The sequence below is a fragment of the Pleurodeles waltl genome, chromosome 10 (genome assembly GCF_031143425.1).
Source record: "Pleurodeles waltl isolate 20211129_DDA chromosome 10, aPleWal1.hap1.20221129, whole genome shotgun sequence".
NCBI classification, from domain to species: Eukaryota; Metazoa; Chordata; class Amphibia; order Caudata; family Salamandridae; genus Pleurodeles; species Pleurodeles waltl.
Window position 1 is genome coordinate 941,682,098 of NC_090449.1, and position 27,748 is coordinate 941,709,845.

Sequence of the window (27,748 nt, forward strand, 5' to 3'; positions counted from 1 at the left end):
GAAACTAATGGTATGATAGAACGATTCAACAGGACTCTAAAAGAAACTGTTCAATTAGCTAAACAAATGGGTGGAGATTGGGTGAGTATGGTTAAACGTAAAGTTGAGGATTATCGTTTTACTCCTCATTCCAGCACTGGACAATCTCCGTTTGTTTTGTTCAAGAGCGTATTCCTCATACTAGATTGGATCCTCCCTGGATAAAAAAATATACGCAAAAAGAACTTGATTATGAGTTGCAAAAGAAGATCGCTGTTGAGAAAGACTTGCACTGTCAAAAGGAGAGAAAACGCATTTATGACTTGCGAAAGTCTGTGAAGGAAGTACTAGTCAATGTGGGAGATTTTGTTAAGATTAAACTGCCGGGGAAAACAGGAGGTGGACAGTCTCATTATAGTAGAATTTTTAAAGTTGTTAAAGTTTTCCATGGAGCGATTAAAGTCGATGATGGGCGTATTTGGAATTTAAATAGAGTTGTTAAGCTAAGATGAACCATTGTTATATATATATATATTTTTTTTTTGTTTCTCTTGTTGTGAAAAGGGAGGTAGTGTAGTATATTTCACATTTTTAGGTAGAACTAATTAGTTATTTCACTAGGTTCTTCTTGTTTATTTTAAAGTTTATTTAATTGCTATAATGTTACAATGTTTCTTGGTATGCCCCACTCCCCCTATGCTGCTCCAGGCATGAGAGAATCTGGAATGTGGGGAGTTGGCAGTTGAGATCTTGCCGAGCAGCTTGGAGGTGAGACTGGAGTTTCTTGGATTTCTAACTTGAAGAATAAATACATCACAAGGATTTATTTTGGTTTCCTGAATCTTTTCTTCTACATTTTAATGAGAAGTTACTTCAAAGGGATGTTGATTATTGTGATTTCCTTAATTGGAATATGGGGAATATGTAAACTGTATAAAAGGATTCAATTAAAGAAGACAAGGAAAAATCAGAGGAGGGAAGAAAAGAAAAGGGAAATTTTTTAGGGATAATTCAAAAATGGAACAAAGATTTAAAGGGATTGAAAAGAAGGTTTAGTGTGATGACATTTAGACATCAGAGGAGAGATTGTTAACGCTGAGTTTTTATTGAAATTACTAATTAATATTCATGTATTTTAAGTGTTGGATTTGCGTAGAAAAGTTATTAACTTAGAGAAAATAATGCATGCATTTGAAGGTATGACTACGTGAGTGGCCGTCAATGTTCACAAAGTGTGCTTATTAATGGCTTATTAATATGAAATGTTGAGCTTATGTTTAATTAATGTAGTAATATGCTATATTGATGGTTATGCATTATGTATTAGCTTTATTAATTGTAAGCCTTAACTTAGAGGATATCTTGGCCTAGTTGCCCGGCCTCATGTCAAGCTGCATTTCTTAGGTGTTTAATAAAATGTCTGCTTAGAGAATTAAATTGTGATTTTCCACTGTGCTGACTTGATGTGCTCGTAGCTAAAGGACTTTCTCATGGGAACTGCTTGCTAGAAGATCCTGTATTAGCTAATGCAACATTATTAACGTAAAATGTGTAAGACTGGCTTTCTCAGGAGAATACAATGAAGACACTGACTGGAGTATGAGCTGCAACAATATTGTTACCTAATGAGCCAGATGAATGAGGAGAGTACGAAAAGAGCCAATCATCGACATGTGAACCGTGTACTAGTAAAATTTGTAGATTTGAAGTTGTAGTTTTATTGGACAAAGTGTGAACATGTGATCCCTTGACCAATAGGGACTGGGGAAGTAGTTATAGGAAATCTAACTTAGCCAGACTGCACAGAGAGGAGATACTACAATTACTTTCTTGAGCATCTTGAGAAGAGACGTGCTTAACTGTAAATGCTTAAAAGACTTTGCCTTTTCTGAACTTTGATACTGAGTCCTGATGCCTTGCTGACCAGACTGATGTTCTGATGACAAAGACTATCACAGCTTATTGATCCAAACGGATGATAGATATATTGACTATGATGTTGTTTGCTATGTCTATTTGCTTTTGTTTCTAGGTACCAACCTCGCTATTTTAACAGAGCCATAGTTAGATGTTTTTCCAAATTGGTGTTGACTAAATTGTTTTGCATGAAGTCCAAACATGCTATTCTAATCTGGTGTTTGTTAGGGAACTCACTGACAAAGTCCATTATATTTTATAACAATTGGTGTCTTTTCTTTGCTGAATCTAAATGTATGTAATATCATTTGTGTAACTTTAGAATGTGTAGTAGCGCAAGCTTTGAGTAGATTGTGATTCTTTCGATGCTTTGGGCAGCCAGTGTTGTTTCTGTATTTTTATCTTTGTATTTGAGATTAATTTATGTGACATTAGCATTGTTAATATAGGGAAATAAATATTCAAATGTTTACACAAACATGTGGTTATGCATGACTGCAAGGTCATGGTGTGTGACAATTACTGACTCTTATTGATTACTAATATTATTGATTGTCATTGATTAGTAATCTGCACATACTGGATATATGGTGGGAACATCTTAAGCGAGTCAAAAGGTACATCGGCTTATTCGCATCCCCTTGTAAGTTTACTTATTAAAGTCAGACACGCAAACAAAAGCAGAACCAGGATTGCTTGGGGAACCTATGCTGGTGTCCCATGGACTGCTGGGACACCATCAGCAGAGAAGAGGAGCGAGGCAACCGTCAGTGTCAGGACAAGTTTTTATTTTTCTTTTATTGTTTTCCCCCATCCCTGCCTCACTCCTCCGCCGGTGCCTCCCCTTTAGATTTCTGGCGGCTGCCACTGCTTGGCTTACTGCAAAGCTGCCCTGGTGGACATTCAACCTGGCTTTGACACTTTTAGGGCTGTATTAACTTTAGAAGTGTATTTTTTGTGATTAAAATTGTTTTAGTCTTTTATTTACATGTGCTTTATTATTATTGTTATTAGCATGCCCCTCCCAAACCGCTCCTCACCCAACCTGTTTTTGAGTAACTATTTACGGATTTCCCTCTACTTCCCTAGTCTCTCCTACATTCACTACAAAATAGTATACTTGCAACTGCCACTATGGTGATCTCCCCACAGAAAAGACAGGAGAGACGGAAGCCTCTGGCCATAGGTTTGTGAACTGTATTTTGTAGTATGTGATTAACAGTACTATATTACTACTTAATGTATTCAAAGTGCAATTTGTGAATCAGGCCCTTTGAATGTGCCTTGAAAATACTTTTCTTTAACAAATGGCCAATTTCTCAGGAAATAAAACGTTTTGTTTTCAATTGTAAATTGTGACCTTAGGAAGAACAGGAAATTAACTTTCTGCACACTATCCACATGGTAATTTTCCGAATCTTCAAAATTAAACTTTTCATATTCCCTTCAAAATATTTCCACTGCCATTAAGGTTTATTGTGTGAAAGTAAACAAATGTGATTATTTTAGAAATAGTCTCAGCCTCGTTAGATTTTCCCAACTTCTCATGACTGGACCTCTGCTCCAGCCAAATTGCAAAAGAAAATGTTGCACAGTCTCTAAAAAGGACCTCTAATTGAGCATGCAAACTTGTTATCTTGTCACTCAGACAGCAGAAAGCCCCTCCCCTGTCGGTTGCGCACTAGTAGATTTGTGCACATGAGCTGGACCTAATGAACAAAGAGTGAATTTTCCGTCCCCCTTTTGAGCTGTCAATTAACATTAGAAATCACGGGTTAAATGCATGAACGGGCAGAATTCCTCCAGGTAAAAGCACTGGAACAAATAGCATGTGTTGGGTGTCCAACGGTGAGGCTTGCCTTGAATATCAATTGTAAGACGCTTCTAGGCTATTCAGGAAAGCCTCAAGACTTGAAGGAATTAAGAATGCAGTAGTAATTGATAACCAGATTATTTTAGCACACGTTATTAATACATGTCAAATGAACATGATTTTCTGTGCAATCTTTAGATCCCACCCCCGAGAAACAATATCTTCTATGAAAGACACAAGCTACAGAACTTTGGACCAAGGCATGGCAATAGTTAAAGCGTTCCTCTACCTTAATGCACTTTCTAGTTCTTCGTTTTTCCTGTATTTTTGTGACATTCAGCAGGAGGGGCGTGAGTTTACTTTTCAACGTCGGCTCTCGTTTGCAGGAAAGAAAGGTTCAGCAGGTAATTAAAAAATAAAGGAGAGATGCAGATTTCTGAGAACATTATGCACCATTATGCATAATGAAGCCGTATTAGCATCCTGGTGATTTAATCATTAGGACACAAATTGCAGCTAGTCCCCCTGTAAGTATTCACATCAGATGCTCATTTTTTGTTATTAATTGTGTTAATGTTGCCATTATAAATACACTGCAGGCTGATGACTAACAGAATAGTAATTTTTACTGATGGATAAACATTAAGGGATCTCAACAGCTCCAATTTGCCTCTCTCAGAGTTTTTACGTCCCCTTATAAACTAGAATCTGTTGTGCACTGATTTACTTAGAATGAGCCTCCAGGGCCACCGTACTAAACCATAATTTCATTGAAAGGCAACAGGTATTTACTAGAAAGCGGGAAGCACCTGCGCTAATTGTGCTTCCTTCCTCTGTGTAACTTCGGTTTAAGCGAATTAATCTCAGGTGAGATACAGCTTTTCTTCTAAGGGACACCTGCACTTGTTTTAGTGATTTTTGTAAAATCAAAACATGTTGAGCCTTTAAAGCAGGGGAATAAGGATGTGCTAACAAGAGGGAATGCCAATCGGATTAACAGGCCGTCTCACCACTTGTAATGCCAGGACCCGGAATCACGTCTAATTACAGGGGAAGAATATTTGAAGACATTCCACAGATGGAGGACTAGGTTGCTTCTTCAGTAATCCTGAAAAGAGCCGGCCCTAGATGTGTGTTACGAGGAAAAACGACACCGCCCCTCCAGCCTCGAGTTTCTGTAATGTTCAGAGATTTCTCAGCTCGTGATTTGATCTACTCATACACTGTCAGAGCCACCTGCCCCCAGCTGAGACCACGGCTGAGCCGAATAAGAATGAGGCGCGCGACTGGTGCGGGCAATCCTTCTATTAGGATAAGTGACATGTCGCTCACCCTCAGCACAGTCAACTGGAGATTGCCATGGCTTAAAAATTGACAGCTGTTATTTATTTAGTGAGAATATTTATCCGGGTGGTGCCTGGGTATGGAGTATACATTCTTTCAAGCGAATAGTATGACATTAGTGGACCAAGCGACCACTCTGCCGCAACTCAATCAAGAGAGAAGCAGGGCGTGCTGTTATTCAGAGCTACCGAGCAACCTACTGAAGACAGAACGCTGCACTTCAGAGCAACGTGATGAGCGAGGGTAAGCTTTGCAGTGTTTGTAGATGGGTATAAGTATTTTCTTCGCTTGCCGTCCCATCGGTTTGAATTCACAAATTACTGCACATACGCAGATTCATTTTTTTGCAAATTCTTATTTTGTACACTTGCGCCAAAAGCTATCAGTGGCGCATTGTGTATAGTACAACCAGGGACAAAGGTGGACTTGCTGCTGCCAACTACTCGATGCAAAGAAGGAGCCCCTAGTTCTTTTCTTGATTGCTCTAAGAAAAGGTAACTCCTCTCCGTTGTCACGTGAACAAGGGAGTAGCCAGAAAATTAAGATAGCCAGCACTATGAACTAAAGCTATGATGCTACCAAGCAAGCAAAGCAAATGATCGTAACCCTCCATAGAACAGCTTCCTTGTCTCTTCCATCCATTAATCTTTCCATTAATTCTTTCACCCTTCTACTTGCTTTCTGATATCCACTATTTCACCTCTCTATTCCATTCATTCTTTCATCTATCATTCAATCTTCCCCATTCCATCCATCAATTTATTCTGTCACCATTCCACCCATCCATTAACTCTGCCATCCATCATTTATTTACTCTGTCATTCGACCATCCATCTATAAACTCTGCCATCTATCTACACACTCTTCCATGCATCCCTACCCTCTGCCATCCATCCATCCATCCATCCTGCCATCCATCCACTGTGCCATCCATCCACTCTGTCATCTATACATCCATCAATCCATCCATCAATCCACCCACTCTGCTGTCCATCCATCCACCCACTCTGTCATTCATCCATTCACTTTGCTATTAAGCCCATACCTCCACTCTGCCATCCAATCATTCATCCATCCACCCATCCATCCTTCATCCATTGTCTCTGCCATCCATCCATCAATTTATCCTCTTCATTATCCAACCAACCTTTCTTCCACTCTGCCATGCATCAATCCACTCTGCCATCATCCATCCATCCATTCATCCTTTCATCCTGCCATCCATTCACTTTGGTATTCATTCACCCATCCAATCTGCCATCCACTCGTCCGTCCGTCAACCCACCCATCCTTCCATACACGTCGATCCACCATGCCATCCATCCATCCATCCATTCATCAAATCTTCCATCCATCATCCACTCTGCTATCCAACCATTCATTCAGTCACTTTGTAATCCATCCATCCATTCAGTTTGCCATCCATTCATTTACTCTGCCATCCATTCACTCATCGATCCATCCATCCGCCTACCCACTCTACCATCCATGAATTCTGCCATCCATTGACTTATCTTTCCACCCACTCATCCGTCCATTCCTTTACTTTTCACCGGTCCATCCACTTATCCATACCTTTGCTCTGTCATACTTTCATCTGTTCATCCCCTTATCCATTCAGTCCTATCCATGCATTCATCCATGCAGGCATCCATCCATCCATCCACTATGCCATCATTCATTCATTCATCAGCACTTCCATCCGATCATCCGTCTACCCATTAACTCTACCATCCATCCATACTGACATTCATTAATCAAGCTATCTATTCTGCTATCCAACCATCCATTCATCCATTCACGTTGCCATCCATTCCCTTTGCCATCCATCCATCAATGTATTTGCTTAACCATACATCCTTTCACTCTACCATCCATCTATCCATCCATCGTCCATTCATCCATCTATCCACTCAGTCATCCATCCATTCACTCAGCCATCCATCTACTCTACTATGTATCCACCCTGCCATCCATCCATCATTCATCTACTCTGCCATCCATTCACTCATCGTTTCACCCACTTATCCATCCATCTCTTTACTCTGCCACAATTTCGCCTGTTCATCCACATGTCCATTCAATCCCTTCAATCCTTGCATGTATCTACCCATCCCTTCACTCTGCCATCCTTTCACCTGTCCATCCACTATCCATTCATCCATTCCTCCTGTTCATCTACCTATCATTCATGCATCTGTTCAACCACTTATTCATCCACATCCACATTCATCCACATACTCATTCTTCCATACATCCTTCTTTTCACCATTCCTTCCCATATTCCTTCTTTCTTTTCCTGTTCTATTTACCCAGCTGTTGTTTTTCTTCGCTCCTGCGTGGTCTCCTATTGATCCTGCATTGCAATGTTAATGATGAGCTTTTGTCTGTAGCACTCCAGACAGACGAGACCCATAAAGCTCCCCACCACCACTGTACCTGCTAAAGCAGGGGCTGTACCATGTGAACATGTAAAGTGTCTCCTTAAGTGGTGCACAGAAGAAAAAGTCACATGAGCAAAAACCTTCCTTGGGAATCTTGATGGCTCTTGATTGTGGTTGAGAGGAAGGACTAAAGTTGATAAGCAAGGCACCAACACTACCCTGAACAACAGTAGAGATAATATGTCTAACATAAATCTTCCTAAAAGTCAAGTCCAGGAGAAAATCCTAATGTAAAAATGTAATAATCAGGTATAAAAATAAATATGAAATGGTCAAAGAACCCAATGAAAAACAAGCATTGGCAAAGGTAATAGGTATCACCTATGTGAGAGCTATTGGCTATGCCATTGTTTTTTAGCCATGTCTTGCAGCAGCATGGCTGCTGTTCAGCATAATTAAAAGTTAGTGGTGTCTTATGGTACGGCATGGTGTAGAGAGTGGAGTCGTGTGGAGTGCCATAGAGTGGCATGAGTGAGTGGCACAGATTAATGTGGAGTGGAATGGGTGGCTTCAAGTGGAGTGATAAATCGTAGAGTGGCGTAGAGTAGCATGGAGTGATGGGAAGTAAAACGGCATAGAGTGGAGTGAAGTAGAGTTGAGTGATGTGGAGTGGCGTAGAGTAGAGTGTCTCAGAGAGTAGAGTGATATAGATTGGAGAAACAGAGTTGAGTGGCTTGGAGTGTTGTAGAGTGGCATAGAGTGCAGTGGTGTAGAGTGGAATGGTGTAGAGTACAGTGGCAAAGATTAGCGTGGTGTAGTGTAGCATGGCTTAAAGTAGAGTGGCATAGAGTACAGTGGAGTGGAATGGAGTGGTGTAGAGTAGTGTCAAGTGGCATAGAGTAGAGTGGTATAGAGTGGCGTAGCGTAGAGAAAAGTGGAGCAGTGTTGAGTGGAGAGGCATAGAGTAGAGAGGCGTAGAGTGGACTGGCATAGAATAGAGTAACTTACAGTAGAGTAGCATAGAGCAGAGTAGAGTGGCGTAGACTGGAGACGTGTATAATGAAGTGGTGTACAGTGGTGGGCATTGAGTGGAGTGGCACATACAGAGGAACAGGGTAGAGTGGAATGGTGTAGAATACAGTGGCATAGAGTACATTGGTGTAGCATATGATGAGTAGAGTGCCATAGATTAGCATACAGCAGAGTGATGTAGAATAGAGTGGCATAAAGTGGGGTGGAGTGGAGTAGACTGGCGTGGAGAGGCATAGAATGGAGTAATGTGGAGTGGAGTGAAGTGGAGTGGCATAGAGTGAGTTGTGCAGAGTAGAGTGAAGCAGCATTGAGTGGAGTGACATTGAGCAAAGCGGCATAAAGTGCTGTCGAGTAGAGTTGCATAGAATTTGGCGGAGTGGAGATTGCTGTAAAGTGGAGAGACGTAGGGTGGAGTGGCATAGACTAAAGTGGCACTGAGTAGAGTAGCTGGAATAGTACATTTCACCGTTCCAAAGTCCAACACTTTCCCTACTGATGTGTAGACTGAAGTGGAAATAGTTAATTTCACCCCTCAGAAAATCACTGCTTTCACTACAGTTGCTTAAACTGGAGTGGGAACAGTACATTTCACCCATCCAAAGTCCAGCACTTTCCCTACTATAGTGGTGACTGGAGAAGGAATAGTAAATCTTACCCCTATGAAAGCCCACATTTTCCCTACTGTTTCACAAGCTAAAGTGGGAATAGTATAATTAATATTCTTAGAGTCTAATAGTTTTCATATTATTGGTTAAATAGGTTTTATAGCATTGCTTCTTTTTTATAATTTATATAACTTGTTTTTATTTTTCATTGTATTTAAATTCTTATAGTTTATGTAAATTCGTTTTTTTGATTTTTCAATTTTTAATATATTTAGTGTCTACATTAACTCAGTAGGTGTTATAATTGTTCTTATCCAATCGTTTATATTTTTATAATTTCATTGTGTATCTCTGTTTTTTATATATATATGTGTGTGTGTATATATATATATATATATATATATATATATGTGTATATGTATGTATGTATGTATGTATGTATATATATATATATATATATATATATATATATATATATATATATATATATATATATATATATATATAGTTAGGACCATGATCCCATAGTAAAAGTGTTTTTTGATTTGGCTATAACTTTGGCACAGTTTGACAAATCTTCACAAAATGTTCCCAAAAAAGTGTGCCGGTGGTTCTTGTTACGCATGGGACGTTTCGGGGTAATCCATCAAGTGGGGGCTGAGAAAAAGAGGGAGTAAAAAAATGTAAGTTCCCCTTGTTAATTCCCACAGGAGTTTGAAGATGACTACAGCCCGAACCACTGGACTGAATTATACCAAATTTGGCAAAAAGGTAGCTGTTTGTAAGCAGATTATACTTTCCGTTAATTGGTGTAAATCCATTCAGTAGTTTTTGAGATAATAAAGAAAATCCACATTTGTATATCTCTGGCCATGACAACCTCGCGAATAATGAGGAGCTCTGATTGGCTAGCAACACTTCAACTAGGAAGTGTTGGCAGTTGTTTTGGGACTCTGCTTCTGCCGAGTCCCAGAAAAAATATGAACAAATAAGACAAGGGGCCAGGGTAGAATCCCCTGACCCCTTAGCTCTGGTGCTGGGGTCCCCAAGTGCTAAAAGACACTTTTAAAGGGGTCCCCAAGGGCTAAAAGACACTTAAAAAAAAAAAATGTTTGCAGCAATTTCACTGTGGTGTTGCAAATTTGTGAAAAAAAAAAAAAAATGTGTGGCCTGCCTCACTTGTTTTTAAGAAGCCCCCGGGTGTGCCGGGACATTGACATTTTGAATGTGGACTGGCTGGGCAGCCCACATGTAGCCCTGGGGACCACCACTTCCCCGGGGAACAAGTTTAAATCCAATGTGGGGGTGCCATCCGGCTCCCCGGATCCCTGGGGACCGCCACCTCTCCAGGGCAAAATAGAAAACAGATGCAGGGGGTCACCTGGCCCCACGCAGCCCCGGGGGTTGCCACCTCCCCAGGGCAAAATAGAAAATGGGTGCGGGGGGCAATCAGCCTCCCTGCAGGCCCAGGGACCACAACCTTGCTGGGGCACAAGTTTAAATCCAGTGCAGGGGGGCACCCTGCAGCCCCGGGGACCACCACCTCCCTGGGGTGAAATAGACAATGGATGTGGGGGCCACTGGGCCCCCTGCAGCCCAGAGGAACGGCCAGCTCCCCGGGGCACAAGTTAACATCCAATGCGGGGGCCACCTGGACCCTGGCAGCACCAGGGACCACCACCTCCCTTGTGCTAAAATACAATAATTAGGGAGGTACATTTTGGACCCCCTAGTCCCGGGGACCACCACCTCCCTGCTGCAATAGTCGTTGGAGAGGGGCCACCTGGCCCCCGTCAAGGAGACAAAGATTGCCATTAGGACCGCCACCCCCAGGGCTGGATCCTGCTATGTCCCAGGATTACATACCCCCGGGACATAGCTGTTTGCTTTTGCTTGGTAGGAGCTTACCGCTCCCACCAAGCAAAAGCAAACGAAGCCCACTTTCTGACAGCGAGAGCTGTCAAACAGCTCCCGCTGGCAGAAAGCAGAGTTTTCACCTGTTTTCCTGCAAGCAAATGTGCATGCAGGGAACCAGATGAAAACATTGTTCCCAGAAGCAGGTAGCTGCTATTTAAAGCAGCTCCCTGCTTCTGGGAGCAATGGCGGCTCCCGCAGGATGTGGGGACCCGGCTAGGACCGCGGAGGCATTAAGGCTCCCCCCATGATCCTGTCACTCTCTCATTTCCATTATGGGATGGAAGAGAGAGAGAGAGAGAGAGAGAGAGAGAGAGATTGTCGTTGCAACGGGCTCTCCATGCACTAACTTCACAGAGTTAGTAGACTAGCAAGATGTTTGGTATGAATGTTATAGTTACGTTTGGATGCAGAGCAGAACATAGTCACTTCTGATCTAATAGTCAAAGTCTTGTGCTTTTACTCAGTATGCTGAAGGGTTAAATCCTAGTATCGCTTGGCAGTGTGTTTGTTTATTTACTATTGTTTTGACTGTTAAACCGTTCTAGTGTTGGAACATTCACGTTTCTTTCACATGCATGATTTGACTGTCATAGGTATGTCTAGAAGCATCACAGTAAGGAGTTATCTATGCTCTAAAGGTTTAGGTCACAGACACTCACACTGAAAGTTGAGGGTTGTACTCCAGGTGTGCCCCTGGTCATTTTCCTTCTTTAATTTTTTTTAAACTTCAAAAGTTTAAGGTTCATACTGAAAGGTAATCTCACTCTTTTTAAATGACAAATACATTTTTCTTTTCAATTTGTCCAGAAATATCTCATTCTAAGTATATCATACATCAAAGCCTAAAAACGCTCTATCTCTCTCCCTCTTACTCTCACTCTTTCAGTCTCTTTCTCCCACTCATACACCCACTCAGACCCTTATGTACCCAATCGCAGACCCATTCAGATACTCACGGACCCACTCACAGACCCACTCAGACCCTCATGCACCCACTAACAGCCGCACTCAGAATTTCACAAACCCCCCTCACAGACCCACTGAAACCCTGACACACCCACTGACAGACCCACACAGACACTGACGCACCCACTCACAGACCCAATAAGACAACCATGCTCCGACTCTCACAGCCAGACACTCTCACAGCCACTCTCAAACCCAGATACATCCTGTAAAGCCTATTCTCACACCCAGAGAAATGGGTCAATGCCAACTCCCACTATGGGTGGGTGGTCCTAGGGGTCGGACGTAACAGCCAAACCCTGCTGTGCACGGCTGAAGGCCATGCACTGCGCAGGATTGGATTGTTATAGGGGTTGGCTGCATGGCCTGGCTGCAGGTGGTTAGATTAAAGAATAATAATGAAAATTACTTACCATTAAAAAAAACATAGAAATTCACTGAAAAAAGTTACAGGGACGTTATAATTAGAAAATAGAATAGAAAAAAACATAGAAATTCACTTAGAAAATGCAAAAGTTACAGGGATGTTATAGTTAGTCTCACATTTTAAATGTACCAAACCATAGAAATTCACCGGTTATAATTAGAGTTATTTCAGGTAACTATGGGCCAGATGTAGCAAAGGGTTTTTCCCATTCTGTGTCAATGGGAAAATGTGTTCGTACATATGGCCCTATAACTCATGACCTAAGGTAGCTATAACTCACGCACCCGCCATGCATAGTTTTAGTCACAAATTTTATTGCAAATATTACCTTGATATTATCAGTAACGTTATTAATGATGTCATGAGTGCCGTCATTTTTGGGGTAATTAGCAGTGAAAGGAAAGTTGCTGCCGCCATTTTGTTTCTTGGGTGGGCCTCTAGGGAGAAATTATAAATAAAAAAAATCGCATAAGGTGCCAGGATAGAGGTCTCCTGACTCAATAGAAAACATGGACAAACAAAAATTTGCCCAAATTTTTTTTTGTTGCTCAAACCACAGACCTGTGGATCTATCACGGTGCTCAGCCTGACTCCCAGTGTAAAATCACAAAGGATCCATGGATGTGTAGGCCAATGAAAAACAAATATGCACTCAATCACACAGCAAACCCTCAGTGATGGCTATATTAAAGTATGGTAATTATATATTGTTTTATGTTAAAAATATATAAATTCACTGAAAAAATAAAAGGTTACAGGGACGTTATAGTTAAGGTCATGTTTTACACACACAAAACCATACAAATTCAGCAGTTATAGGTATACATATGTTTGTTTCAGTCAGTGTGCCTGAATGCAGCTAGGACCTGAGATACCAACTGCATGGTGCCCATGTCTTCAGCCCTGTGGCACACCCAACACTGTACTCAGCCGTATGATCCCCCTGTATGGGGTTGGCTGCTCATGAGGGGTCAGACACAGGGCCTGTAGCCAACCCCAAACTGCAGATGGCCAAAGGCTATGCACAGAAGGGTCTTGCCAGCCCACAGGGGATTAGGGGCAAGCTCTTTGCCCAACCTTACGCAGTTCATGACCACCGGCTGTGCGTGGCGAGGGGGTTTTCTTTATGTATATAAATATTGCTTTACAATAACAAAAATGCTAGAAATTCACTAGAAAATAAAGGCTAAAGTGGTGCTATAGTTAGGAACTGTAATTACATGTAACTTTATAGCAAAAAAAAAAGTAGACGTTCACTAAAAAAACTAAGGTTAAGACATTGTACTTAGGTGAAAATGTTAGTTAAAGCACACCATTTTACATTAACAAAACCACTGAAATTCACCAGTTATAGTTCACTCTGGTAACTATAAGTTGTGCCCTAAAATAACTATAACCCACACCCTTGACATGCACAGTTAATTACCTCGCATATTAGGTCACTCATGGCATCATCTATAACATCACTTATAACATCACTGCAACTTGTGAAATTGCATTATTGATGAAAAACTGTGTCTGGCAGGGCACAAGTTATAGTTATTCTATGGTGCACGTTATAGTAACTGGGGTAGCTTTGCTTTCAGTGGGGTTGGATCCAGTCTGGCTAGTGAGGGCATTGGGGACACAGGGTTCCCTTCTTCAAGTCTCTCCTTACACTAAACTATTAATGGGCAGGATGCACCTGTGTCCCTTTCATTTTAATGAAGCTCCTGGATCCAGCTCAGCTACCCTGTCAGGGTTGTTGGGGATCAAATGCCCCATAGCCATGTCATCTTATCACCAGGCATAAGCAATTTTTCTGCTCTTGGCGATGTGTTCACAGCTTTGTAAGGTCAAGCACTTGCTGGGCTGCTGGCAGGCTAAAGCAAATGATCACCTAGGTGCTTTAGACAGAGAAATGGTAACTTTCAAAAACTTATTTTTTTCTAAACCTTTATTAAACATCTTACTTCACCGATATATTGGGCTTTTAATAAATATGAAAAATAGTCTATGAATAAATAGTCTATGAATGACATATGTTTGCCATTTTCTGTCAAATGTTGCAGATTAAAAGTGATAATCTGTTATGTGAAATTTTCTAGGATTCAGCTACATTCTTGCCAGTGAACATAGCTTCTAGGGTCTCATCACTGGAGGAACATATGAATTTTAATTTTACATATGTAACAAACTGCAAACTGCACATGGAGATGACTTAATAAAATTTGAAAGCAAGTTTTTCTACCTGTCAGAAAACGTTTGACAGCAGATTTCTGGTTGCTGTAGTCAGCCTATACAGTGTAGGCCCAAAGATATGTTTTACAGGCTTCCACTGTGGATAGCACCATAGGTGTTGCAGTCTACTGACCGCATTTAACTTCCAGTTCCTTAGTGCTTTTCCTTCACCATATACTAGGGACCTATATACAAATATTCAGTCAAGGATAAGCCAACTTAACCATGTTAAAAGGTGAAGCACAAGCACTTTACTCCTGTATGAGATCAGTATGAAATGTATCAATGTTTTGTTACTGAATCCATTTGTAAAACATTTTAAAAAGTTTCATTTCTCAAGCTGGGTTGGTAAGCTATTCAAAAAAGGGAAGGGGTCTGTTTGGACCCATTTCCCTTTAAGAAAGTTATTTAAAAATGTTCTGGGAAGTAGGCCGGGGTCTGGGAGACTGCTGTCAACTCTCAAACAAACTTTAAAAGTTACTTTTGTTTTTAAACACAGAGCTGTTTCCTTTTTTCTGTTTAATAATGCATTATTGAATACATTAGCATATACTAGTACAATAAGATAAATACATTGTAGCTAAAAAAGAACATAAAGATAATTGTACCTATAAAAACAATTTATATACACAACTGGAACAAAATATTGTACCATAGAATAGTAGCATTTTTTTTTGTTATGTTTTAGTAAAGAAAGAAAGAGAAGAGGGAAAGGAAAGAAAAGAACAATTTAAACAATGCAAATTAAAAATCATATATTTACAATAAAGCAAACATTAAGTATTAACAGTAATATGAAAGGTCTTGTGTTGCAAAAGAAAAGAGGAGAGAGGAAGCCAAAGCTTGTCCCTTTTTCTTAACAATTGAGTAGTATTAGCATTTGCTCGATCTATTCTGTGATTATAACAGATCAGATTCCACCAAGCTACAACAGATATTTTTGTGGTATCTTTTCAATTAGAAGTTATAATTTGCAGTGCACTAGCAATGAGTAAATCAAGCAGTGATTGGGAATGCCAAATAGATGAGGTACTACCCAAAAACATATGTAATATATTGAAAGGTACATTGATGGAAACATTCCGATTGACTTTATCCCAAACTTGTTCCCAAAAAGTATGAACTGAAGGGCACTCAAAAAACGTGCATATAATGGCTATTTTCTTTAGAGCACAACCAACACTTGCTGTCTGTAGTAAGTTTAAATTTATAAAGATCTACAGGATTATAGTACAATCTATTATAAAAGTAAAATAATGTTTGGGTTGTAGATGCTGAAGGGGATGTTGTATGGAGTTTTGACCATATTTGTTTCCATGTAGATATACAAATGTTTTAATTGAAATCCTGCTCCCATGCTAATTCTATTTTAGACTTTGGTCTCACAAGACTGGTATGTGTAAGGGTTCTATATATAAAAGAAGCTGGGACTTGTGAGGAAACATTATGAGGCTGGGAAATAGGCTGTGTAAAAGAGGGAGCCTCCAAAGATTGAGATAACAAGTTATAGAGGATAGCAAAGAGAGTTTGGTATTGCACAGCGTAATAAGAGGAGATATGAAATGTCTGTTTAATATCGTGAAATTCAAGTACAACATTATCTAAGATTAAATGATCTAAAGTTATAATGCCTTTATGCATCCACTCTTTCCAAACATATTGTACCACATAGGAGTTTGCCTAAGGTTCTCATATGAGGAATGAGAGGCAAGAAGTAATGGCTTGGCAGTAGAAATAGAATTAGTTATTATCGGAGAGAAAAGAGATTTAGGAGGTTTTGAAAGCTGAACTGCATCTCTAAATGTAAATGGTGTAATTTGTGAGTGCTCCAATTGACTCCATAGAGAGGCCCCATTATGAAGAGTGGGAGAAAGGGACGACCATATATTTTTTAAACAAATGCAGAGCGAAATCTTCTAAGGCACAGAAAATTTACACCTCCATTATCTCTAGATTCCTGTAGTTTGATTAAAGATATACGAGATTTACATTTGTTCCATAACAATTTCATAAATAATATATTTATAGTTTTAAAAAAACTAGAAGGAAGTTTAACTGGGAGCATAGATAAATAAAAAATTTAAATGGCCACCAACATCATTTTAATTGTGACCAATCTTCCCCACCAAGTTAAATAAAGAGTATACCATCTGTCAAGTAATTTCAAAATCTTTGACTCTACCTCTTTGAGATTAGTTCGAATAGTGTCTTTAAGAGAGTTGGAATTGGATATGCCCAGGCATTTGATATGATTAGAGTTCCACATAAAACCATTATCTTTAAACATGTCTGGTAGACAATAAGCATTTAATGGCAAAACCTCTGATTTGTCTACATTAAGCTTATAACCTGAGACACTTGAGTATTCTTGTAGTAAGTTAAAAAATTCCGGAATAGTCTTTTGAGGATTAGAGATAAAAAGTAAAATGTCGTCACCATATGCTGTGAATTTAATCTCTGTGTCTTTATGCTTAAAACCATAAAAATTAGATGACCTACGTATTTTCTCTAGAAGGGGTTCAAGGGCTAATATAAATAACAGAGTTGATAGAGGACAACCTTGTCTAGTTTCTTTGTGCAGGGGGAAGTAATGGGATTGTTTACCATTGACTAAAATGAATGTAGAGGGTGAAGAGTATAAAATACTAATAAATTTAATAATATGAGGACTAAAACCATGCCATTTTAATGCTCCAAACATAAAATCCCAACAAACTCAATCAAAGGCTTTTTCAGCATCTAGAGTTATGGCAGCTATAGGGTCCCTGGAGTTAGAGGCAAGATGGATAATATTGAGAAAAGTTCTAGAATTATCCGATATGTATCGCCCCTTAACAAAACCTGACTGATGAATGTCTATTAAGTCTGGGATAAAATGGTTAATCCGTAAGGCTAGGACTTTTGCAAAAATGTTACAATCAACATTAATAAGGGATATAGGTTTATAATTACCACATTTGGATAAATCCTTATCCTTTTTAGGAATCAAACACAACATAGCTTCAGAAAAAGTGCCCTTTGCTTGATCTTGTGATATGAAATATTGTATAAGTGTTAATAACTTTGGAACTAAAATAGATGCAAAAGTTGAATAAAATTCAATTGAAAAGCCATCTGGGCCAGGGGCCTTATCTTTAGGAAGTTTGGGAATGGCATTTTTAATTTCTGTTTCAGATAGGTCAGAGTCTAATAATGACAAATCTACTTTTTGTTTCAAAGGAATAGAGTGGAAGAAGGTATCTACTTCAGTCATATTAGGAGTATTTCTGGGAGTGTATAATGTAGTATAATAGTCAGTAAAGCATTCCAGCATTTTTTAATCATTAGTGTGTCTGTTTCCAAATGTGTCTGTGATAACAGTAATTTTAGACTTTTGTTTTTTGATCTTTAAATAATTTGCCAATAGTTTACCCGCTTTATTTTCCCTCCATAAAACTTGGAATTTATTTTGAGTAGAGTTACAGATGCACTTTCCAAGGAATGCTTATTGTATTGTAATTTAGCATCAATCAACCTGGATAAGGTATCTGGTTTGTTAGATGAGAAATATTAATGTTCAAGACACTTTATTTGTGTGAGCAATTGAGAGGAAACTTTAGCTTTTTCTTTCTTTTTAGTGGCAACATAATCTATAATAAAGCCTCGAGCAGTAGCTTTAAATGCATCCCAGATAAAATTCACCTGAGTATCAGAAGGTAAATTGTACATAAAAAATTCTTTAGAAAACATTGTAAATTGTTCAATAAATAAATGATCCTGCAATAAAGTGTTATTAAACCTCCAGCGATTAGAAAAGGAGGAATTTCCTGGAAGGTTCATATCAATAATTACTTGGGCGTGATCTGATAAAAGAATAGACCCAATGTCAGCATGTAAAATTGTTTGTAAAACACTTTGTGTAGCAAATATATAATCTATTCTAGAATATGAGTGATGTACTGGAGAATAAAACGTGAATTCTACTACATCTGGATGAGCAATTCTCCATATATCACGTAAGCCTCTGGAGGAGACTGCTTGGTAAAATGTTTTTTGCGTTTTAATAGGGATATAACGAGTTTGAGAGCGACGATCTATTAAAGGATCCATAAGTTGATTGCAATAACCTCCTAACACAAGATTTTCAGAGTTGCAAGATAGTAATAAAGTAGAAAAATTAACCCAAAATTGAGGCTCTACTCCAGTTGGACCATAAACATTGCAAATGGAAAACAGCATACCATTAATCTTAACTGTCAGTAAAATCCATCTACCTATAACATCCTTAAACTCTTCCACAACTTGTATTTGTAAAGATCTATGAAACAAAATTATTACCCCATTCTTATTATGAGCTGCAGAGGAACCGAAAACATGACCAACCCAATTTCTATTTAGACTTTTAAAGTCCTGCTCTTTAAGATGGATTTCTTGTACAAGAGCAATTTGACAATTCAATTTATAGAGATGTTGGAGCACTCTTTGTTTCTTAACTGGATTACGTGAGTCCTTAACATTCCATGAAACAATACGAAGACTGGTCATTTAAATAATAGAAGACATTTAGACAACAGAACCTTACCAAAACCTAAGAAACAAACAACATGTGAATCATAGAAGAAGGCGGAAGGGAAAATTATGAACATATATCTAAGTGAGGTTACGTGTTAATGCCAATCTTGCATTGTAAGACATAAAAAATAATAAAAGAAGAAAGAAAGGTAGAAAGAGAAAGAGAAAATATAAGAGAGAAAGAAAGAGGTAGCAAAAGCACCCCATTGATAAAAGAAAAAAAGATGACAAAAAGCCAAGAAGCTTCAGTCATAATTGTCTCAAAAAGAAGAAAAATATTTTGCATGGGAGAAAGGGAGAAGCAAGAAAAAAAAAAAGAGGCCAATCAGCGACAGTACCCCCGAGGAACTACAATAATTGGATAACAAGAGGGAGGAGAGACAATGATACAGAATAAATACATTACAATATGGACAACTGACGACGTGACTTACCAAAAAGGGAAATAAGACTATGATGTCAAGATATACAGGAATATAGACACAATCGGAAAGGGGATTTTCTCAACTTGGGATTTCAGCGGTTTCAATATCTGTAAAGAAGAAATATATAATTTAAGAATTTCACATTAACCAATCAAATCTTGCTAAGTTCCATTGCCTCCCCTTTGTGAGTATATATAAACTGTTTCAGATCAGAGGGATTTTCAAAAGTAGCTGTTCTGTCCTTGAAGGTAACCTTAAAGAAACAAGGGTGAATAAGGCCAAATCTAGCATTCATAGATCTTAAACTGGTCGGAGAGCCAGAAATTCCTTCCTTCGTTTGGCTGTAGCCGTGGCCACATCCTGGCTAAACAAAATCTTTTTGTTTACGTTGTTTGGCAGCAGTTAAAACAATTATTAAATCTGAGTATTGTAGAAAGAAGGCGATAATTCCTCTTGGTTTTGATGTAGAAGGGGGGCCAACACGATGGGCACTCTGAATGTTGAGAGCGGTAGTATTCTGTAGACCAACAATCTTTGGAATATGAGTTTGCAAGAATGCTATCAAATCTTGGCCTTCTGAGCCTTCCGGAATGCCATAAATGTGACGATTGTTTGGTCGATTACAATTTTCCAAATCCTCTGTCTGTTTTTTGAGTAGTATGACTTCCTTAGTCAGATTATCAACCTTAGTAGTAGTATCCTGTATGTCACTGATAATCTGCTCCACCTCAAAGTCTAGAATCCAGACGTGACCATTTCTCTTCAATTCGCTGGAACGCAATATTTGTCTCCATACAAAGGTTTTTTTTAACTTAAGCTCATCCATAATGTCATCCAATGTGAGAGGCAATGGTGACTTAGTTGGAGAGGCAGGGTCTTTTTTAACTCTTTTGTGGCCCCTGGAGTCTTTACGACTATTCAAATTAGAAACAGAGGATACAGATATTTTTGAAGTGTGAGGAACTTCCACTTCAGCAACACAGTGTATATTTAATACAGTGGTTTGGTTGATGTTACTGCAACGTCGATTAGGTCACCTCAGAGGACAAAAATTTAAAATTATATTAAAAAATCCTGAATAAAATGTCAGTAATACCTTCAAAAATGACATCAAAGAGTGTCAAAAAAGTATTAAGTTCTCCACATTAATCAAAATAACCAAAAAAAAATTATTTTAAGCAAATGAAAAATAATCCTCTCAAAATGGCGTCCGCATTCCTGTCAGAAAGGGAGCAGCAGGTTAAAAAGATTAAACTCTGTACAATACCAGAGATTAAAAAAAATAAAGAAACTCACCATACTGCTCCCTGCACGTTCCCACATTGAAAGCTGGAAGAAAAAAAAGCGTTGGCCGTCAAAAATGCCTCCCTCCAAGATGAAACGTCCTCGGCAGCTCGGGAGCGGCGTTACTGAGTGGCCATCTTTGCTGCTCCGACACACAATCTCCTTCAGAGCTGTTTACTTTAAAGACAACCGGTTGCATTAAAAAAATATTTTACTTCATTTAAAGATTATCACAGACATCATCGTCTTTAAATATCTCTAACCCAGCTGCCTGAAGACAGCTGGATTAGAGAAGGCACAGGCTTCCAACTTTCTGGTGTGCACTGTGAGAGGCCGCGCCCACCAGTCCCGACGCTGGAGCCACGATGAGGAGGATGCCATTGGACAGAGTGAGACCCCTAGCGTCAAGTAGGGGCCTTTTTTTTAATGTTATTATTGTATCCCCCACACGTAAATACAAACCAGCTGCCACTGGCTTTAGTATGCAAATTACTAAAAATATGGTTTTGTATAGCTCATGTTCTTAAAGTTTGCTATGAGATCATGACCATATTTGAAGATCTCGTCTGGTAGTTCACATAGACGGCCTTGATGCCACAATTTTTCATCTGAATCTTAACCAGTGATAACATATGTTTTCATGAATTAGTTTACTTGGAAGAACCTCTACGGGGACTTCCATGTTCTGAAACACAGGTGCAAGCTACGCCTTTGACGTAAACAAACTGCCTGCGCGCGCTCACTTCCCATCCTCCACACGTGCCCATTTGCACGCTTCAATAGCGCATCTCCCGGCATCAGAGTAATAACGATTCATCACAAGGCCTCAATTTGTCAGCCCTAGAAGGGTCTGGATTTAAGTTTAGAAGCCAGGAGAATGTAAACATCACAGGCATTTGTGGACACGTTTCCTTAGGGCAGCAGCAGCTTATTTGAACAGCTGCTTCTACAATACAAAGCAACTTTAGAGCAAAGCTGCGTCTGGATAATGTGCGCCTTCGTTTTTTTCTCGGCTTAAGCACATGACCAACCTGTTTTCCTTACTGGCAATAATTTCTCTAAATTAAAGGTCACTGCAGAACCTCAAACCTGCCAAGGGCCTGCTGTAAAGGTCACGACAACAGTGAGGGGGTCAGGCTGTTCAGCATTTGGTGTCAGAGCTGGTGTCGTCGAAGGAATCTGATAGTCATTTGTCAGTCCGCTTGTTTTCCTCTTTTTCGTTTTCACAGGGGAAATGTTCACCAGCACAATTCCCTTAAGGTTGACAGCTACTCTTGTTTGCTTTTATTCTCGGCTTGACGCTGAAGCACCTGTACGCAGGTTTTCTTTTGATTTCTTAAGGTATAGAAACGTATTATAGACGCTATAAAATGATTAACTAGAAGAGAGTAAACTCTGTAATATTTAGGATTTGTTGCACCGGTGCGATATAGTGACTGATGCCATGTTTGAAATGTCCATTCATGGTGACTGATGCTATGTTTGAAATGTCCATTCACGTGGGTGAGCGAAGGCGTTTGTCAACTATTTGAGTGAGGCCATACCAAAGCAACTTAAACCGACATTGACGAAGCAAATTGGTTTGTATACAGAACGCACAGAAGGTGATGAATCATACAGACACAAACGGTATACAAGTACACAGAGAAGCTCGAATTCCAACAAACATACGAGCATCACATATGGCAGCAGGTGAACAGCCATACAGACATACACAGGTAAACATGCACATACAGACAGCACTTAGCCCCAGATCTACCCATATATAACATGCATATATATGTATGTAGGGCGACCATCTTCCTACTGGTGATTATCTATACAGTTTCTAGTTCAGGACGTGTGAGTGACGTCCTAATGCAAACTGGGTGCTATAGTCTTTTTTTACTTCCACTGAACTAAATATGCTAACACACCTAAAATCAATGATTTGTATTTGAAATGGTCATGAGTGGAGACGGTGTTCTTAATTACCTGAAGTGAGGAGGTCACCCTAAAACATGCATACATGCAAGTCACCAACAAAAATATGCATGTGCATGCTGAAAAGTATGAGTGAATGTGTGTGCCTTTTTAGATGAAGCAGTAGTTGTATTTGTCACATACTCCCCTACCCGAGAGCTTGCACAAGAACATGACACACACAGAGCTCGTATCTATTGTCTTTATTCCTCAGCGTAGAACATTCAACTAACTTCTCAATATACCAGAACAGTTAAAGACCACACCTCAACACCTCCCAGATTGATTGTGTAATCCTTTTCCTTGAATGCGCTCCCTAACCTCAGGGCCTTAATGTTCTCAATCCCAAGACACAACACTATTTGTGCAGGAGCATGCAGGGTGAATGGATTTGTGTTGATGAATAAATGCAAAACTGTGAGTGGGCGGCTGGATGAAGATATGCATTGGTGTGTGGATGGATGAATCCAAGCGTATGGTGCGGTGATGGATGAAGATGAATGCGTAAGTGCAGGTGTATAGGTTTATGAAATCGTCTGAGTAAATGCAAGATGGTGTGTGTGTGGGGATGGAGACTGTAAAATGCCAGAATTTAGGTGGATGGGTAGGTAAATACAAAGGTGTAGATGACAGGGTGAGTAAATGGAAGCATATGAGTGGCAGAAAAGATGTACGGATATGGTGGATGTAGTGGTGGACATGTCTGGGACCATAGCCGTATGAGCTGGTAGGTTGCTGGACGGATGAGAAAGTAAGAGAGAGTGTGTGTAGGTGTCTTTGAGTGGGCAGGTTGAGAAGTGGGAGGACTAAGACAATGATGCATACCGGGATGACTGAATACATGGATACATGCATGGATGTGTGGTTGAGGAAACTCGGGTAATATAGTCATCCAAAAAACAATATTCCCCTAGGAATCACTTTAAAATTAGCATCTCTGGCCTCTGGTTCAAAATGTTTCAATACATACAGATCATGGATCATTTAATTATCTTCTTTACCCAGATTCTTCATTTAAATCCAGTAATTGAAATAATGTAGGTGCTCCAAGTGATGGCGCAGTGCAAAAGTGCAAAAAAGTGGGCCTAGCAATATATAACAACTGGTGTAGCCAATATTTATAATATCTCCAAAGGGGGAGATCTCCAAACAAATAGGACAACCTTTCGTATAAATCTGATAATAGTAGTAATATTAGGAATTAAGTAGTCTAACAATCAATTACACTAGTAGAGTCTACAAATGTCGACATTTTGACATCACACACAAAATCCCACAGGCTCTTTCTCAGGACAAAGAAGGCAATAGCATCCTACAAGAGATGACCTAAGTCCTTGTCAAAGCTTCCATAGCAGCACACTGAATTAGGTGTTAGAAAATAGCTTGCAATTCAACCCATCTCACCTGACTAAATCCAGTTAGTGTCTTTGTCTATTTCTAATCACAACTTTGGTAGCAAGATCTGTGATAAAAAATAAAGTGGCCAGTAAGTGAAGATTCACAAAGTAGTTGTGAGGAAAACAAAAGGAAACTCCTAATTCTAAGAGGAAACCCGTACCATCAGAAGACCAGTGCATCCAGGGCCGAAGACTGAAAATCCGCCACGCATGTAGAGCTCACACTGTCCCAGGTCACCTTTAAAAAAGTAGAGAAACATTTAATCTCTCAGAATGGAGCAGTAATGCATGCATCAAGACTCAATTAAAAGAAACAGTGTAAAAATGGTTTAGGCTCCCATGCCCTTAACCTCTCCATGTTCATCACATGCAGACCCATTTAATTCAATGTGTAGTGAAAGATCAGATTCAGCATAAATGTGTACCTTACAACCAAATTGCAAATGTAAATAGCATTTTGCAGGCTCATTATCAAAAAAATCAAAAGAAAAAACTGGCGAAATATAAGAAAGAATCCTCCTCAATATACTGTAAAGAAACCAAAACTCCATGCTGTGGAGAAAACTACCTCTAGCCTATCAGGCTGTCTCTCAGAATATGCAGGGCCTGGGCGACGCAGCCCAGAGTCCTAGAAATAAAAAAGCGACTGCATAATAATGTTATGTGTCCCAGAGTGTCTAACCACTAGAACATTGACCTAGACATGGTCTTCCTGTATGAGGTGAGGTAAAAAGGGTAATGCGTGCCATTACATTTTTCATGAATATTGCCACCTGATATCTGATCAGGGATAGATTCAGGGGCGTAGCTTGGTCAATAAGACTGGGGGCGGGGTGGATGAGCTTCAGATTTTCCAACAATCACACTGGCATATAATGTCAAAATACATAATACGACAAGCCGGACACATGAGAGGGGCTAAAGGGGCAGTGGAAAACGAGCCAAATGTGGATTGGTAGGGGTGCTAAGTGAAAGAAAACAAAATATTTTGTAAAATAACCAACATTTCTGGAGACTTTCAAAGTAGAGAGGGAGAGAGTGTGTTTGTTTTGTCTGTGTGTATGTAAAAATTCCTTGTGAAATCCGACACATACCTCACCATACCCAACTGAAAGCACCTGTGTCCAACAATTTTCCAGAAAATACATTGACCCCCTAAAGCTACCTCTCTGAATAGATCATACTGATAGGATGGGCCCTTGTATATTCATTGTGATTGTTGTGACGTGAATTATTCTCTCCTTAGTTACCAGTTCTCTGCTGCTCAGCCAGTGTGTTTGTGAGGTCACAGAATGTGGATGAGTGCCTGCTTGATGTAAATGGTCAGTTGGTGAGAGTGGGGTGATAAACAAGAATGCTGCTCCTGGTGGGGTGTAACCTGTAACCTGTAACTAGATCTTACTAAGGATCAATCCTTAATTACAACACTGGAGATTAAGGACCAATCCTTAATTACTTTAATTACAACACAGCACTGGCGATGACTGGAGAAAGAATGCATGGGTGAAAGGAAATTCGACAGAAACTGAACCCACAGATAAACCTAAGAGGAATATTCAGAGAAAAAAGTACTGAACCTTTTTGGTGAGAGAAACGCCCTGGAAGCCCCACCAGTGTCATGGACATTGGGCAGCCAGCAGAAGTTCTTCAGTCATTTAGGTAAACTGGCAGCATTTAGGCGAATGAGCAGAGCTTAATTGAACTGAACTTGGAGTTAACTGGTAACATTTATTTAAGTGACCCAGTAACATTTAATGGGAATGAAACAGTAATTCTACCATTACGGAAACTTGACCCTCCTATTAGATGCGGCTAACGGCTGCATAATCGGGAGAGTCACCCTGAATTTCGAAAGTGGTGCTAGGGTAGCAGGTGTCATGGACATAAGACTGTTGAACCGCATGAGACTGGTGAGCTGCTGCATCATTTGATTTACTGCACAGCCATCTAAGGCATTCTCAGACTTATGAAGGGTGGGGAGCGTGGGATCTAATACTTGAATTATGTGCGTGTCCGCTTACCATTGAAGTCCAAAGATTCTATGCAGCATTTGAATTGACATTGAGGCTGCTGTGCAGCTGCTCCTGCCACTGGGGAGCGAGGGCTGTGAGAGATGTTCACTGGACCTGTGAGGCGGACGTGCATTGTTACGGACACTTCTAAAGGGTGTAATACCTGACATGGCACCTTGAAGACTAGAACGAGGACTGCATTAGAATACTGTGAGGCTGGAGTGCATTGTTTTCTTGTGTCACACTCTGCTATGTTCAGGAACGTGGATGGGGAGTGCTCACAAATGAAAGGCTAGAAAGCCGACTAACTGAGAGCCTGTTACCAAGTTCATTATTACGATGCAGCACAAGGGCAACCACTACATTGTGTGTACACCAGGAACTGTGCACATGTCCGTTGTGAACTGGGCAAGTTGACTCCAGTTACGCTGTGTATCAGATGCTTCGTTGGCATTGTGAAGGCACCAGAAAGTGCACGTACGTTTTGATATTTGAACCAAACATCTGACTGGGCAAAACAACTATGCACTTAAAGAACTGTGATGAGTCTCCAATTATCGGAGAGTTGATGTAATTTTGGGTGAGAGGTCTCTCACAGGGAACGTTTGTGTTATCAGTGGAGGTTGTCAATGCTATACTGAATTTGCTGCCTACATAGATTTTCATTTCTGCACTGAATTTGCTGCCCTGAGTGGGTTTTCAATGTTATACTGAATTTGTTTCCTCAGGATATTTTCAGTGCTTTTCTGTAATTTTATAATTGCCATGATGAACCCTAGAAATGCTAGAGTCTTATATATAGTTGTGACTTAAGGGCCTTGGTGGAGATTATAGTGTCATGATGAGTATATACCCCATTACAGTTTTTATGCGGGGTAATGGCTATTAGGTGAACACAATAGAGGGTATGCTTGGTAGACTGTTGATGTCAATGCCTTTTAGCATTGCCATGCTGACAGTAGGGGAGTTATGTGTGTGTGTGTACCCTTGGTCCTGTTAAGTATGCAGTATAGGGTGAGCGTGTGGTTTGCACCCTAGTATTGAGAGCTGTCCTTCCTAAGGGGTTAAGGATGTAAGGGTATGTTGTGTTACACCCTAATGTTGTGTGGCTATCCTAAGGGGTTAAGGATAAGTATAAGGGAGTGTGTGTTGCATCCAAGTGACGACGGCAGTGTCCTTTGGAGCATCTCTGGCAGGGGTCATGTACCCTGGTGTTACGTTGAGAGTTGTGTACTCTGGCAGGGGTCATGTAGCCCAGTGTTACATTGTAGAGTTGTGTACTCTAGCAGGGGTCGTGCACCCTAGCGCAGGGTTGTGTTTTCTAGTGTTGCATTGCAGGGTTGAGTACCCTAGTGTTGCAGGGTTGTGTTAGTGTTGCATTGCAGAGTTATGTACCCTAGTGTTGCATTGCAGGGTTGAGTATCCTAATGTTGCATTGCAGGGTTGTGTACCCTAGTGTTGTGTTACAGGGCCAAGTACCCTAGTGTTGCATTGCAAGGTTGTGTACCCTAGT